At 39.9% G+C, this 16,671-nt stretch overlaps 1 pseudogene across 1 annotated transcript; it reads left to right on the forward strand.

Moving 5' to 3' along the window:
* On the forward strand, positions 1–16,440 carry LOC110285052 (interferon-inducible GTPase 1-like; annotated as a pseudogene). Its single transcript, XR_015046042.1, has 2 exons — positions 1–117; positions 12,251–16,440. The product of XR_015046042.1 is annotated as an interferon-inducible GTPase 1-like (transcript).
* Positions 16,441–16,671: the final 231 nt, after the last annotated feature.

The following is a 16,671-nucleotide window of genomic DNA, read 5'->3' on the forward strand; positions in this document are numbered from 1 at the left end:
CTCCCTTCCACAGACAAAGCAGGGGTGGGTCTCATGTGAAGAGCCTGGAGCACTGTAAAGGGTGCTCCCTGCACCTGAACTACAGTAAACAAAATCCACTGGACACAGGAGTTTCTGGTAAGGGGGCAGGAATGTTCAGATCTAACTTCTAACCCTCATCTCTTTTCTCTTAAGATTTAATAGGTAAGAAGGCATTCAGGACCATGCCCAGACAATGGAAATCCTCAGCTTGGAATCTAGAGGGGCTTTGGTGGGAGCTGGGCAGAACTGGCTGTGCATGAATATACCATTATTCAAGTTAAGGTAGACCTAAGGGAGGTGGTATGGATGTTGATTTTGGTTAAATAAATAAATAAATAAATAAATAAATAAATAAATAAATAACTTATCCAGTTGATTTGCTTGCCTCTTACTCCACTCCCTAGGATGGTTGTAATGGATGTATCAGGCAGCAGAATATCTCTTCAATGTGTATAAGGTTTGTTGTGTCTCAGGTTGATCTTGCTTCCTAGTTAATTATTGCCACAGCCTTCTTGTCTGCTGTGTTCATCTTCCTTGGGAAGACCTTGCAGATGGCTACTATATTGGAGTCTGCATCACAAAACCAAGAGCTAGACAAAAAAGGATGGGAGGGGAAAACTGAGGAGTTGAGAACAGCTTGTGTTCTTTCCTAAATCCTGCCTTACTGAAATAGGGCCTACAGAAAGATAGTAAAATTAATAACCAGATAGCTATGGGGGGAGAGCATCAAGGAAAGGAAGCACTCACTAAGTACAAAGTCCTGAGATGAGAAGACAGCCCAAGATAACACGGTGTCTGAAATTCTGACACCAGCAGCTCCAGAGGTGTAATAATTAAACTCGAGGCTTATGTTATATGTAGCATGCACACTGTACACCTAATGATGTTTCCCTTATCAGAATGGGGATCTTTATGGTGCTTCTTAGAATTGCTTTCAAATGCCAGTACTTCAATATCAATGGGATAATTCTGGCTATTTGTTAATCCATGCTGTTGCAAGAATAGTCATAGGAAATACAGTAATGCCAAGAACATAATCAAATGTGGGATTGGGGAGGTCTTGGCAGAAGATATTGTAGTAGGAATGATAAGTTGTGAGTGGATTTGGAATCCAACTTAAGTCTGCATACTGATTTGATATGGGTGAGACAGAAAGAACGGGCCCCAGAGTGACAGCAGGGGTTTGCTGTTTCCTTAGGGGATAGCAAGGTCCATTATGCTGCCATGGGAGGTCTTGTAGGCAGATTTGTTGAGAATAAAGGGCAGAAATACACATTCTGAGTTAATTACCCAACAACTAAACTCAACTCCTTAGGCCTGACAGCAAGATTGCTGGAGTTGGTATTTAGTCTTTTGAAACAGAGTCTCAAGTAGCCCAGGCTAGCCTATAACTCACTACATACCAAGAATGACCTTGAAATCCCAATCCTCATGCCTCTTCTTGCTTAGGACCTGAATTATAGGGATCCATAACCACATGCATTTAATGAGGTGTTGGGGATTGAACCCTAGGCCTCATTCATGCTGGGAAAACCCTCTAACAACTGACCTATATCAAATTGCTTTTTTTTTATTTTTAGTTTAATGCTTATAAACTTTTTAATTGTGGCAAGAGGAGTATAACACAGAAGTCACCATTTCACATTATTATGTGTGAATTTCAATAATGCTACACTTAAGTTGTTTGTAAAAAAAAAATCTACAAATCATTTGCATAATGCAAAGCAGAAATTCTAAACTAATTTAAAAACACCTCCTTTCTGCCCATAGCCACTTGTTGCTAGCCAACATTCTATTTCCTGTCTCTGTGAATTTGATTACTTTTGATACTTCAGGTAAATGGAATCTGTAATATCTGTCTTTTGGTGACTGGTTTGATATCATTTTTAACTGTGTAATGATCCTTTGTTAATTCCACATCATGACCCCCAGTCCTGCTAATCTCCCCATTCCCTCACATGTGCCCTCGGCCCTTGCAACACCATCCCCCCCCCAAATTAAGGTAACTATTTTATTTTTTTAATTTAATTTTATTTGTAAATCATTTTTTACACTCTATATTCCATTCCCCACCCATCCTCATCCACCCTCCGACTGCTCCACACTACACACCTCCTCCTCACCTCACCCCGTATCCACATGGATGCCCCCACCCCTCACCCCACCTGACCTCTAAACCACCTGAGGCCTCCAGCCTCTTGAGGGTTAGGTGCATCATCTCTGAATGAACACAGACCCAGAAGTCCTCTATGTATGTGTGTTGGGGGCCTCATATCAGTTGGTGTATGCTGTCTGTTTGGTGGTCCAGTGTTTGAAAGATCTCAGGGGTCCAGATTAATTAAGACTGCTGGTCCTCCTACAGAAACGCCCTTCTCCTAAGCTTCTTTCAGCCTTCCCTAATTCAACCACAGGGGTCAGCTGCTTCTGTCCATTGTTTGGGTGCAAATAGCTGCATCTGGCTCTTTCAGCTGCTTGTTGGGTCTTTCAGAGGGCAGTCATGATACATCCCTTTTTGTGAGCTCTCCATAGCCTCAATAATAGTGTCAGGCCTTGGAACCTCCCTTGAGCTGGATCCCACTTTGGGCCTGTCACTGGACCTTTTTGTCCTCAGACGCCTTTCCATTTCCATACCTGTAATTCTTTCAGATAGGAACAATTATGGGTCAGAGGTGTGACTGTGGGATGGCAACCCCATCCCTCACTTGATGTCCTGTCTTCCTGCTAGAGATGAGCTCTATAAGTTCCCTCTCCTTACTGTTGGGCATTTCATCAAAGGTCCCTCCCTATGAGTCTCTCACCTCCCAGGTTTCTGGTGCATTCCGGGGGTCCCCCAACCTCCTATTTCCTGAGGTTTTCTGTTTGCATTCTCTCTGCTGGCCCTCAGGGCTTCAGTCCTTTTCCCTCACCTAATACCAGATCAAGTTCCCCTCTACCCCCCACTCCCCCCACCCCTTCCACTTTCCCTCCCATGTCCCTCCCTCCCTCCCCACTTGTGATTGCGTTCTTCTCTCTCCCAAGTGGGACTGAGGAGTCCTCAATTGGGCACTTCAGCTTGTTGAGCCCTTTAAATTCTATGGACTGAATCTTGTGTATTCTGTATGGGTTTTTTTCTTTTCTTTTTCCTTTTTCTTTTTTGTGGTTAATATCCACTTATTAGTATGTACATACCATGCATATCCTTTTGGGTCTGAGTTACCTCACTCAGGATGATATTTTCTAGTTCCATCCATTTGCCTGCAAAACTCAGGATGTTCTTGTTCTTAATAGCTGAGTAGTATTCCATTGTGTAAATAAGCCACAATTTCTGTATCCATTCCTCTGTCATGGGACATCTAGGGTATTTCCAGCTTCTGGCTTTCACAAATAAGTCTTCTATGAACATAGTGGAACACATGCCCCTGTGGCATGGGGGGGCATCTTTTGGGTATATTCCCATGAGTGGTATAGCTGGGTGTTCAGGTAGATCTATTTCCAGTTTTCTGAGGAACCTCCAGATTGATTTCCAGAGTGGTTGTACCAGTTTGCAATCCCACCAGCAATGGAGGAGTGTTTCTCTTTCTCCACATCCTTGCCAACATGTGTTGTCACCTGTGGTTTTCATCTTAGCCATTCTAATTAGTGTAAGGTGAAATCTCAGGATTGTTTTGATTTGCATTTCTCTGAACACTAAGGACTCTGAACCTTTCTTTAGGTGTTTCTCAGCCATTTGAGATTCTTCAGTTGTGAATTCTCAGTTTAGTTTTGTTCCCCATATTTTCATTGGGTTATTTGGTTTTTGGTGCTTAACTTCTTGAGTACTTCATATATATATTGGATATTAGCTCTCTATCAGATGTGGGGTTAGTGAAGATATTTTTCCCAATCAGTAGGTTGCTAATTTGTCTTATCAACTGTGTCCTTTGCCTTACAGAAGCTTTCTAGTTTTGTGAGGTCCCATCTATCAATTCTTGATCTTAGAGCATGAGCCATTGGAGTTCTGTTTAGGAAATTTCATCCTGTGCCAATGAGTTCACGGCTCTTTCCCACTTTCTCTTCTATTAGATTCAGTGTATCTGGTTTTATGTTGAGGTTCTTTATCCACTTGGACTTGAATGATAAATATGTGATAAAGTGACAAATATGGCTCTATTTTCATTTTTCTACATACATCCAGCCAGTTAGACCAGCACCATTTATTAAAGATGCTTTCTTTTTTTCCATTGTATATTTTTGGCATCTTTGTCAAAGATCAAGTGATGGTAGGTGTGTGGTTTTATTTCTGAGTCTTCGATTCTATTCCATTGATCAACATGTCTGTCTCTGTACCAATACCATGCAGTTTTTATCACCATTGCTCTGTACTTAAGCTTGAGGTTGAGGAAGGTGATTCCCACAGCTGTTCATTTATTGTTAAGAATTATTTTCTATCTTGGTTCCGGGACTCCGCCGAACTTAGGAACTTAGTCTGCACAGGTGAAAGTGTGCACCACAGAGGCAGACAGCTTCTGGGACATGCAGGAGCCACAGAGCTGCTGAGGCAGCACCCTTTTCAGGCTGCAGACATCCGGCCACCCTCCCAGCCGGAGGAGGACAGGAGTCCGCCCTGCACGGGAACCTTCTGCCTCAGGAGCAGGGAATGCCATCTTGGTTCCAGAACTCCACCAAACTGAGGAACATAGTCTGCACAGGTGAGAGTGTGCACCACAGAAGCTGACAGCTTCTGTGACATGCCAAAGCAACACAGCATCTGGGAAAGGTCCTGTTTTGGGCCTTCTTCTTCGGCCAGGAGGAGGTCCAAACACCAGATATCTATGCACCTTCCCTGTAAGAGGAGAGCTTGCCAGCAGAGAGTGCTCTAACCACTGAAACTCAGAGGAGAGAGCCTGTCTCCCAGGTCTGCTGATAGACAGTAATCAGAATCACCAGAAGAACAATCTCTAAACAGAGATAACTATAACAACTAACTCCAGGGATTACCAGATGGTGAAAGGTAAACGTAAGAATCTTACTAACAGAAACCAAGACCACTCACCATCATCAGAACCCAGCACTCCCATTTCGCCCAGTCCAGGGCATGCCAACACACCCGAAAAGCTAGACCTGGATTTAAAAGCATATCTCATGATGATGGTAGAGGACATCAAGAAGGACTTTAATAACTCACTTAAAGAATTACAGGAGAACATTGGTAAAGAGTTACAAGTCCTCAAAGAAAAACAGGATAACACAATCAAACAGGTAGAAGTCCTTAAAGAAAAACAGGAAAAGACAACCAAACAGGTAGAAGTCCAAAAAGAAAAACAGGAAAACACATCCAAACAGGTGATAGAAATGAACAAAACCATACTAGACCTAAAAAGGGAAGTAGACACAATAAAGAAAACCCAAAATGAGGCAACACTGGAGATAGAAACCCTAGGAAAGAAATCTGGAACCATAGATGCGAGCATCAGCAACAGAATACAAGAGATGGAAGAGAGAATCTCAGGTGCAGAACATTCCATAGAGAACATCGGCACAACAATCAAAGAAAATGGAAAATGCAAAAAGATCCTAACTCAAAACATCGAGGAAATCCAGGACACAATGAGAAGACCAAACCTACGGATAATAGGAGTGGATGAGAATGAAGATTTTCAACTCAAAGGACCAGCAAACATCTTCAACAAAATTATAGAAGAAAACTTCCCAAATCTAAAGAAAGAGATGCCCATGAACATACAAGAAGCCTACAGACCTCCAAATAGACTGGACCAGAAAAAAAATTCCTCCTGACACATAATAATCAGAACAATAAATGCACTAAATAAAGATAGAATACTAAAAAGAGTAAGAGAAAAAGGCCAAGTAACATATAAAGGCAAGCCTATCAGAATTACACCAGAGTTTTCACCAGAGACTATGAAAGCCAGAAGATCCTGGACAGATGTTATACAGACACTAAAAGAACACAAATTCCAGCCCAGGCTATTATACCCAGCCAAACTCTCAATTAACATAGATGGAGAAACCAAAGTATTCCACGACAAAACCAAATTCACACATAATCTTTCCACGAATCCAGCCCTTCAAAGGATAATAACAGAAAAAAACGAATACAAGGACCGGAACCACGCCCTAGAAAAACAAGAAGGTAATCCCTCAACAAACCTAAAAGAAGACAGCCACAAGAACAGAATGCCAACTTTAACAACAAAAATAACAGGATGGAACAATTACTTTTCCTTAATATCTCTTAATATCAATGGACTCAACTCCCCAATAAAAAGACATAGACTAACAAACTGGCTACACAAACAAGACCCAACATTTTGCTGCTTACAGGAAACTCATCTCAGAGAAAAAGATAGACACTACCTCAGAATGAAAGGCTGGAAAACAATTTTCCAAGCAAATGGTATGAAGAAACAAGCTGGAGTAGCCATTCTAATATCTGATAAGATTGACTTCCAACCCAAAGTCATCAAAAAAGACAGGGAGGGGCACTTCATACTCATCAAAGGTAAAATCCTCCAAGAGGAACTATCAATCCTGAATATCTATGCTCCAAATACAAAGGCAGCCACATTCATTAAAGAAACTTTAGTAAAGCTCAAAGCACACATTGCACCTCACAAAATAATAGTGGGAGACTTCAACACACCACTTTCACCAATGGACAGATAATGGAAACAGAAACTAAACAGGGACACAGTGAAACTAACAGAAGTTATGAATCAAATGGATCTGGCAGATATCTACAGAACATTCTATCCTAAAAGAAAAGGATATACCTACTTCTCAGCACCTCATGGTACCTTCTCCAAAATTGACCACATAATTGGTCACAAAACAGGCCTCAACAGATGCAAAAATATTGAAATTGTCCCATGCAACCTATCAGATCACCATGGACTAATGCTGATCTTCAATAACAAAATAAATAATAGAAAGCCAACATTCAAGAGGAAACTGAACAACACTCTTCTCAATGATACCTTGGTCAAGGAAGGAATAAAGAAAGAAATTAAGGACTTTTTAGAGTTCAATAAAAATGAAGCCACAACATACCCAAACTTATGGTACGCAATGAAAACATTTCTAAGAGGAAAACTCATAACTCTGAGTGCCTCCAAAAAGAAACTAGAGAGAGCACACATTAGCAGCTTGACAACACACCTAAAAGCTCTAGAACAAAAGGAAGCAAATTCACCCAAGAGGAGTGAACAGCAGGAAATAATCAAACTCAGGGGCAAAATCAACCAAGTGGAAACAAGAGGAACTATTCAAAGAATCAACCAATCAAGGAGCTGGTTCTTTGAGAAAATCAACAAGATAGATAAACCCTTAGCCAGACTCACTAGAGGGCACAGGGAAAGCATCGTAATTAACAAAATCAGAAATGAAAAAGGAGACATAACAACAGATCCTGAAGACATCCAAAACACCATCAGATCCTTCTACAAAAGGCTATACTCAACAAAACTGGAGAACCTGGATGAAATGGAGAAGTTTCTAGACAGATACCAGGTACCAAAGTTGAATCAAGATCAGGTTAATGATCTAAACAGCCCTATATCCCCCAAAGAAATAGAAGCAGTCATTAATAGTTTCCCAACCAAAAACAAGCCCAGGACCAGATGGGTTTAGTGCAGAGTTCTATCAGACCTTCAAAGAAGATCTAATCCCAGTTCTTCACAAACTATTCCACAAAATAGAAACAGAAGGTACTCTACCCAACTCATTCTATGAAGACACAATTACTCTGAAACCTAAACCACAAAAAGACCCAACAAAGATAGAAAACTTCAGACCAATATCCCTTATGAATATAGATGCAAAAATCCTCAATAAAGTTCTTGCTAACCGAATCCAAGAACACATCAAAACAATCATCCATCCTGACCAAGTAGGTTTCATCCCAGGGATGCAGGGATGGTTCAATATACGGAAATCCATCAACGTAATCCAGTATATAAACAAACTCAAAGACAAAAACCACATGATCATCTCCTTAGATGTGGAAAAAGCATTTGACAAGATCCAACACCCATTCATGATAAAAGTCTTGGAAAGATCAGGAATTCAAGGCCCATACCTAAACATGATAAAAGCAATCTACAGCAAAACCAGAGACACTGAAACTTATAGAGGAGAAAGTAGGGAAAAGCCTTGAAGATATGGGCACAGGGAAAAAATTCTTGAATAGAACAGCAATGGCTTGTGCTGTAAGATCGAGAATTGACAAGTGGGACCTCATGAAACTGCAAAGCTTCTGCAAGGCAAAAGACACCATCAATAAGACAAAAAGACCACCAACAGATTGGGAAAGGGTCTTTACCTATCCTAAATCAGATAAGGGACTAATATCCAATATATATAAAGAACTCAAGAAGGTGGACTCCAGAAAATCAAATAACCCCATGAAAAAATGGGGCTCAGAACTGAACAAAGAATTCTCACCTGAGAAATACCGAATGGCAGAGAAGCACTGAAAAAATGTTCAACATCCTTAATCATCAGGGAAATGCAAATCAAAACAACCCTGAGATTCCACCTCACACCAGTCAGAATGGCTAAGATCAAATATTCAGATGACAGCAGATGCTGGCGAGGATGTGGAGAAAGAGGAACACTCCTCCATTGTTGGTGGGATTGCAAGCTTGTACAACCACTCTGGAAATCAGTCTGGCGGTTCCTCAGAAAATTGGACATAGTACTACCGGAGGATCCAGCAATACCTCTCCTGGGCATATATCCAGAAGATGTCCAAACCGGTAAGAAGGACACATGCTCCACTATGTTCATAGCAGCCTTATTTATAATAGTCAGAAGCTGGAAAGGACCCAGATGTCCCTCAACAGAGGAATGGATACAGAAAATATGGTACATTTACACAATGGAGTACTACTCAGCTATTTAAAAGAATGAATTTTTGAAATTCCTAGCCAAATGGATGGACCTGGAGGGCATCATCTTGAGTGAGGTAACCCAATCACAAAGGAACTCACACAATATGTATTCACTGATAAGTGGATATTAGCCCAAAACTTAGGATGCCCAAGATATAAGATACAATTTGCTAAACACATGAAACTCAAGAAGAATGAAGACCAAAGTGTGGACACTGTGCCCCTTCTTAGAATTGGGAACAAAACACCCATGGAAGGAGTTACAGAGACAAAGTTTGGAGCTGTGATGAAAGGATGGACCATCTAGAGTCTGCCATATCCAGGGATCCATCCCATAATCAGCTTCCAAAGGCTGACACCATTGCATACACTAGCAAGATTTTGCTGAAAAGTCCCATATATAGCTGTCTCTTGTGAGACTATGCTGGGGCCTAGCAAACACAGAAGTGGATGCTCACAGTCAGCTATTGGATGGATCACAGTGCTCTCAATGGAGAAGCTAGAGAAAGTACCCAAGGAGCTAAAGGGATCTGCAACCCTATAGTTGGAACAACATTATGAACTTACCAGTACCCCGGAGCTCTTGTCTCTAGCTGCATATGTATCGAAAGATGGCCTAGTCGGCCATCACTGGAAAGAGAGGCCCATTGGACTTGCAAACTTTATATGCCCCAATACAGGGGAATGCCAGGGCCAAAAGAATGGGAATGGGAGGGTAGGTAAGTGGGGGGGGGGTATGGGGGACTTTTGGGATAGCATTGGAAATGTAATTGAGGAAAACACGTAATTAAAAAAAAGAATAAACAAGTATGACACTTGGTAAAAAAAAAAAAAAAAAAAAAAGAAGATCAAAGGTCAGAGCAGTGAGTCCAGAAAATAAAAAAAAATTATTTTCACTTGTCTGGGTTTTTTGCCTTCCCAGATGAGTTTGAAAATTGCTCTTTCCATGTCTTTGAAGAATTGTGTTGGAATTTTGATAGGGATAGCACTGACTCTACAGATTGTCTTTGGTAGGATGGACATTTTTTTACTATGTTAATTCTGCCAATCCACGAGCATGGTAGATCTCTCCATTTTCTGAGATCTTCTTTGATTTCTTTCTTGAGAGACTTGAAGTTATTTTCATACAGGTCTTTCACTTCTTTGGTTAGAGTTGCCCCAAGATATTTTATACTATTTGTGTCTATTGTGAAGGGAATTGTTTTCCTAATTTCTTTCTCAGCCTGTTTATCCTTTGTATAAAGGAAGGCTACTGGTTTATTCACTTTGCTGAAGTTGTTTATCAGCTAGAATGTGAATTTCACATCTTGCACCCCAATCCTCCTCATCTCTCTACTCTTTCATATGTGTCCATGGCCCTTGCAATACCCTCCCCAAAGTAAACAAAAGGTAAAATTCTTTACAAATTTAAAACAAACAAACAAACAAACAAACACCTCATCATGGAAGCAGTGTTGTATCACAGTGTGTCACACAGTTTACTCTTTTGTCCACACATCTTTACATGCAGACTTACTTGAATTGAGTCATTAGTCTAGCTTGAGATCTCTGGACTTCTGTGACACCATCATATGGGATCCTTACTGAGACTCCTCTAGGGTATCCTCTTGTTTCTTGTGTCATGGAGATCCTGTGGCTTCATCTATGGGACCATCCCCATCATACACTGGGTGGTCCACTTGGGTCATCTGTCCAAGTGCACTTCATAGTGAGAGGCAGGCTAGATTTCTTTCATAAGATAAAAAGTTTAAAAGAAAATAGTGAGTCTAAATGGAGACTTGAGGACACTGAAACATTGTATTAAATAAATGGATGTTAACACTGACTTTAACAATAAAGAAGGTTTATGTTATAACAAATTTATTTCTTACAGTTGTATACCTTTGTACTGGCTATTTTTGTGTCAACTTGACACTGCTGGAGTTATCACAGAGAAAGCTTCAGTTGAGGAAATGCCTCCAAGAGATTCAACTGTAAGGCATTTTCTCAATTAGTGATTAAGGGGGAATAGGCCCCTTGTGGGTGGTGCCATCTCTGGGCTGGTAGTCTTGGGTTCTATAAAGAGAGCAGACTGAGGCAAGCCAGTAAAGAACATCCCTCCATGGCCTCTGCATCAGCTCCTGCTCCCTGACCTGTTTGAGTTCCAGTCCTGACTTCCTTTGGTGATGAACAACAGCATGGAAGTGTAAGCCGAATAAACCCTTTCCTCCCCAACTTGCTTCTTGGTCATGATGTTTGTGCAGGAATAGAAACCCTGACTAAGACAACCTAGGTCTTCAAGTGGGACTCCTAAGAGCAGAAGTAGAGGCTGTCTTTGCTTTGGGACCCTTTCCTCCTACTGGGTGGCCTCCTCTAACATCAATAGGAAAGGATGCATACATTCTTACTGCAACTTGATATTACAGGGCTGGTTGATATCCAGGGGGATCTTCTTCCCCTCTTCTGAAGAGAAATAGAAAGAGAGGAAGGGAAGGGAGTAAGGATACCAGAAGAGGAGTGAGAGGAAACTGTGGTAAGGATGTAAAGTAAATAAATTAATTAATCAATAAAAAGTAAATATTTCTCATGGAGATGAGTTCGGTTCCTGAAAAAGACAGAAGGAAAGTTTATGAGGGCAAATTAAAAATGATAAAAGTGAAATACAAATAGTTGAACTCACTGAAAACTTTTGATAAAAGCAATAACAGACAAAAGAGATTTATATGATCATTACAGATTTGGTGTTGATTAAACCCTGATGTCAATTATTTTTCATTTTTATTTGTTTTTTAGTTTGAAAAACTAGAAGTATGTTGATTAAGTTCCCACACATTTTAAGGCAAACACTGAATGAAATGTGCACACATGGAGAAGATATTTGATTTAATATAGAATATTCAAGTCAGGTTAGATGTAACACATTTGCTCATGTTTTTATATGTCCCATAGTCATGCCTCCAGTCCAGTCTGAGGGAGATAATTCCTCAAATCAGCTTTTCTCATTCAAAAGGACTGTCTAGTTTGTATCTTGTAGATAAGGAAGGAAGGAAGGAAGGAAGAAAGGAAGGAAGGAAGGAAGGAAGGAAGGAAGGAAGGAAGGAAGGAAGGAAGGAAGGAAGAGAAAGAGAGAGGGAAGGAGGAAGGGAGGGAGAAAAGAAGAGAGGGAAGGAGGAATGAAGAGAGAGAAGGAGAGAGGGAAGGAGGAAGGAAGAAGTAAAGAAAAGGAAAGAAAGAGAGAAAGACAGAGAAGACAACACAGACAGACATGGGGATTACTCAATAAGAAGGTAACTAAGTTTACAGCACAGGTTAAAAAAAATATTGCTAAGCAAAAAGTCATCTTCAATCTCTTGCAACTTACTCTCCCCTCCTTCTTTCAGTAACCTTTTAAATCGTCAACATGGGTCAGCTCTTCTCTGACACATCTAAGAAAGAAGACAATGAAGATTTGGTGTCCAGCTTCAATGAATATTTTAAAGACATTAAGACAGAAAACAAAATCATTTCTCAGGAAACCATCGATTTAATAAAATTACACCTGAACAAAGGAAACATTCATGGGGCGAACTGTTTAATCAGTGATACATTAAGAAATATTGATAATGCTCCAATAAATATTGCTGTGACAGGAGAGTCTGGAGTAGGAAAATCCAGCTTCATCAATGCCCTGATAGGGATTGGACCTGAAGAGGAAGGGGCAGCTGAAGTTGGGGTAATAGAGACAACTATGAAGAGAACTTCTTACAAACATCCCAAAATTGAAACGTTGACCTTATGGGACTTGCCTGGTATTGGAACTCAGAAATTCCCACCAAAAACTTATCTGGAGGAAGTAAACTTCAAAGAATATGATTTCTTCATTATTGTTTCTGCCACACGTTTTACAAAACTTGAAGTAGACCTCGCCAAAGCAATCACAATTATGAAAAAGAATTACTACTTTGTGAGAACCAAGGTGGACATTGATGTAGAAAATGAAAGGAAAACCAAACCACGTACTTTTGAAAGAGAAAAGGCCCTGAAGCAGATCCAAAGCTATTCTGTGAAAGTCTTTAATGATAATAACATGGCTGTACCACCAATTTTCTTGATCTCTAACTATGATTTATCTAAATATGATTTTCCAGTCCTGATGGACACCCTGATTAAGGAACTCCATGTTCAAAAGCGCCACAATTTTATTCTTTCCCTGCCTAACTTTACAGACGAAGCCATTGACAGAAAGTACAAGGCTACACAGCAGTTTATCTGGCTAGAAGCCTTCAAGATTGGAGTAGTGGCAATTTTTCCTGTACTGGGCAACCTCAGGAATAAAGATATGGAGAAGATAAAGAACACTTTAAACCACTATCGAAAAATCTTTGGAGTGGATGATGAATCCCTGGAGTTGGTGGCTAAGGATTTCCAAGTGCCTGTTGAACAAGTAAAGAAAACAATGAAGACTCCTCATTTGTGGAAGAATTATAGAGAGGAAACGTTTAGGAACAATTTCAAGAAACTTGCATCAGCTTTTGGTAGGCTCCTTGCTGTAGGTTGTTACTTCCCTGCAATCTATTATTTACAACTTCATATCCTTGACAGTGTGACTGAAGATGCCAAAGTTCTCCTTCGATGGACATATTCAAAACCTAGTTCAAACTCAACTTATCCATAGCTTCTGACCTTGACAAAATCAAGTGGCCTATACCATGAATTCACTAGGAAAATTACTCCTCTGATATCTTTTCTTTACAGCCAATCCACTACCACCATAGGAAAACCTGGGGGATAAAGATCATGTGTCTTAATATGTCAGAACTTGACAATCCCCAATCCTTCTTCAGTTCTAAAATTTCCCCTATATCCTTTTCTCTTTCATCTATATATACATACTTAAATACATATATACTTACATACATATATACACACAAAAAAATACCAGTAAACATACAAATGCATATGCACAAAAAATACAATAGGTGTTTTGTAGCCATTTTCCTAATCAAAACATCCTAAAAAAGATTCAGGAAGATGGGGTCTCTATGTTCAGTACATAAAACACTTGGCATGTTTGATGGTTTGAATATGCATGGCCCCATAGATTCATTTAGGTATTGCCTTGCTAGAATAGGTGTTGTCTGTTGGGGGAAGTAGATGTATTTGAGGTCTCATAGATGTTTAACTTATACACAGTTTTGTACACAGTCTCCTTCTGCTGCCTGCAAATCAAGATGTAGTCCTCTCAGCTCATGCTTCCCACATGATGAAAGTGGAATAAACATCTGAACTGTGAGCCAGTCCCATTTAAATATTTTCCTTTATAAGAGTTGCCTTGGTCATGGAGTCTCTTCACAGCAACTGAAACCCAAAGACGGAAATTGTTACCAGGGACATGGGTATGACTGTGATAGACCTGACAATGTTATCATTTGGAGAAATTTGGACTTTGGGACTTTGTGTTAAGAAAGCAGTAGAAGGCTCTAAGAGCTATTTAATGGGCCATACTAGTAAGAGCATTGAAGACAGTCTTGGTGGGGATGATGTAATATTTGAGTCATAGATTAAGAGCTTTCAGAGAAGAAGCAGTTTAGTATGTTCCCTAGACAACATACTTGTGTTATTTTGGTGAAGAATGTGACTGCTTTTTGCCCTTGTCCAAAGACTCAGTCTAAGGCTAAAGTGAAAACATTTAGATTAATTGCATTAGCAAAGAAAATCTCAAAACAGCCTAATCTAGACACTGTCCTGTGGTTAATTCATTTTGAAGATGATTTTGATGAAACCGTGCAAACTTAGAAAGGGGGGGAAGTATGGTTCAAGGAGTAAAGGGGCAGCAGGAAGTGGAAAGGAGCTAAATCCTGTGTTCAATGAGATAAACAGATTAAAGGTATTAAATGGAATTAAGGGAGTGGTAACCTCAGGGCAAGATCCCATCCAGATAAGCTTCTATTTTATAAAAAGGAATTAAAGAAAAGTTTAGGTCCAGCTTTTAATACCAGCACTCAGGTGACAGGGGCATGCCAACCTCTGAGTTTAAGGTCAGTCAGTCTACAGAGCAAGTTCCAGGGCATTCAAGTGGCAGATGCCATGAAGGAAGAACTGCTGTGGTCAAGTGAGCTTCCTAGAGATAGCCTACTGTTTTGTCCAGCTATTATGAGTGTAACTGGAGAGGCACAAACCCAGGGGCTCGATTTCGGGATTGCTGCTTGCTTCTGATGTGCCTACTTGTTTGTCATTGCTATATTCTGAGTATGTCTGTAACATCGTGTGACTGGAGCTGGGAAGGGCCTCACTGCCTATAACCTGGTGTGATTCCTTCCTGGGTGAGAGTCCACTCAACTGGGCAATTTTCCTGCAGATCAGCATGAAGATGAATATTTATGAGGTCATATTATTTAGATTAGCTAATGATATTACAGAATTCCTGGTTGGATTTAAATAGTTTAAGGAAGTTAGAGTATTTGATAGAGAGTGTAAGGGGAGGATTTAGGTTGTTCTGCCAGAAATATATGAAAAAATAAGAAACAAGAATAGAATATGCCCTTTCCTAATAGAACAGTAAACAAAGGCTGCATAGGTGAGGAAAGGGGCACAGTGAGCTTTCATGGCTTACAAGTGAGTGATTGTACAAGAGAGAAAAACAGGCTTGGGAGAAGTTAATGATTGAAGAAAACATTTCATTCTAGGTTGAGTCTGGTTTCCTGGATCTTGTGATCTAGGGATGTGGCCACAGGCACAGATTTAGTGTCCTTCATGAAAAGGCGGGTTATGAATAAAGAGTAAATAATTCTATCATGAGCATAAGAACAAAGAACAGATGGTTAGCCAGTTTAAACAAATGGGACTTCAAAAATAAGATGAAAGAAAGATGATGATCTGTTTCTTGGTAATAACAAATTGTTGTCAACTAATGATAGAAAAAACTTGCTGCTATGGACTGAATTGCTTAACTTTGTTTACTAATGTCAAAAGAAGTATTGCTTTGGGGTTATATTGAACTTATGTTAAGAAAGATAGATGGGAAATGTTTAGTTAGCTAAAGAAGTATATATATAACTAATAATCCTGTTGTGATTTCCTTTTGTGTGAAGATTTTATCGGTTTTTGAAGAATATGTTGTAGTGGTGATTGATTTTTAAAGAATATGTAATTTGGGGCTATGTGGTAATCTTTCTTACATAAAGAAATGTGTTAGGGCTAGAGAGATGGCTCAGCGGTTAAGAGCACTGACTGCTCTTCTGGAGGTCCTGAGTTCAAATCCCAAAAACCACGTGTAATGAGATCTGATGCCCTCTTCTGGTGTGTCTGAAGACAGATATAATGTAGTTATATAAATAAATCTAAAAATAAAAGAAAGAAAGAAAGAAAGAAATTTGTGTTAGATGGTAAAAAAAGGATAAGAAAAAATTAAAGTTATTGAAGTCAACTGATTGGTGTTTGTTCCACCCACCAATATGTACATGTGTGTGTGTGTGTGTATGAAGTTTGTCGGAACCTACTCATTGGAACTTTGCTCCATCCATCCATAAAACACATGTATGTGTATATATGTAAAGTTGGTTGCTCCATCTACCCAATGTGCACATGTGTATGTATGTATGTCTGTGTATGTACATATTTATAGATGTATATGTGTATGTATGTGTGTGTTTGTGAAAAGCTATTGGAGATTGTTTCTTCCACCAAGTCTGTGTGTGTGTGTGTGTGTGTGTGTGTGTGTGTGTGTGTGTGTGTACCCACACATGTATGCTATTTCCCATTGTACTCTTCTCCTTACCACCAGAGCCAAGATTTTAAAGAGTCCGGAGAGTTTCTTTATGGT

Source organism: Mus caroli, unplaced genomic scaffold (genome assembly GCF_978045245.1).
Source record: "Mus caroli unplaced genomic scaffold, Mus_caroli_1 scaffold_19, whole genome shotgun sequence".
Taxonomy (NCBI): Eukaryota; Metazoa; Chordata; class Mammalia; order Rodentia; family Muridae; genus Mus; species Mus caroli.